Source organism: Alligator sinensis, unplaced genomic scaffold (genome assembly GCF_000455745.1).
Source record: "Alligator sinensis unplaced genomic scaffold, ASM45574v1 scaffold471_2, whole genome shotgun sequence".
In the NCBI taxonomy this organism is placed as follows: Eukaryota; Metazoa; Chordata; order Crocodylia; family Alligatoridae; genus Alligator; species Alligator sinensis.
The window spans coordinates 261,339-262,367 of NW_005842143.1; positions in this window are offsets into that span (position 1 = coordinate 261,339).

Here is a 1,029-nt window from a genome sequence, read left to right on the forward strand (position 1 = left end):
GGCCGCGCTGTAACCACAGCAACCACCGAGCGCGCGGCTCTTCCGGCCTAGTGACCCCGCCCCTCCCGCGCCCTCGCCGCCGCCCCGCCCCCGCAGCTCGCGGGAAGTGCGAGGGAGGGAAAAGCCCCGCGCGGCCTCAGGAGCGCCCCCAGCTCCCAGGGGAGGCTGCAGGTTTTTAAGATAGCCCGAAGCTGCCCGCAACCCCTCTGGGGGACGCTCCTGGCCCGAAAGCCCTGCAGAAAGTGGCTCCCCTGGGCGGGAGGCGACAGCTGGTCCATCCAGCTGTGGAGGGCGACTGGGGGATCCACATGTTTCCAGCCCCCTGGGGAATCCGTGCATCCGTCCCCATGGTCCCTGTGGGCCTGGCTCTGCTGCATCTTGTAGATTCTCTCCCTCCTTTAAGGAGCAACTTCACCTGCTCTTCTCCTAACTCCCCCACACACGTGGGCCCTGCTCTGCGCCCGGCCCTAGCCAGGCCACCATGCACTGGGCGGAAGTGAGTGAGGCGGACACTTCCATGTTGAAGCTCAAGCCCTGGAGCTGGGCCTTGGGTCTGTTGTGACTGGTCCTTACCTCTGCTTTGCTCCTGCTGGTTGCGATGGCATCATTTGTCTTCCTATACAAGCAAAAGAGCCTGGGTGGCTTGAGGAACTGGGAATAGAGCCCACTGCGACCAACAAATGATCTCATCCCACGGTGCCCTTGCTGGAGCAGACCAGCTCTCATTGCTAAGTCATGAGCCTGACTCCTGGGTTCTGCTCATTTACAGTGCAACTCGCCTGCTGTGTGCCTCAGTTTCTTCCTCTGTACCTTGGGGAAAATATCTAAAACAATCACACCTCTGACAGAAGAGCCTTCTGTCAGGAACTACAGAATCAAAACTTCCAACAAATCAACTGAGCAGTTCCCCGCCTGGTTTCCTGCAGGACTGTCAAGATCCCATGGATTCTTGGCTCCCCAGATGCCTGCCGGGTTGGATGCTTAACTGCTCCACTCCAAGGCTTTCCAGGCCCCAGGTTTCTGAGTGGC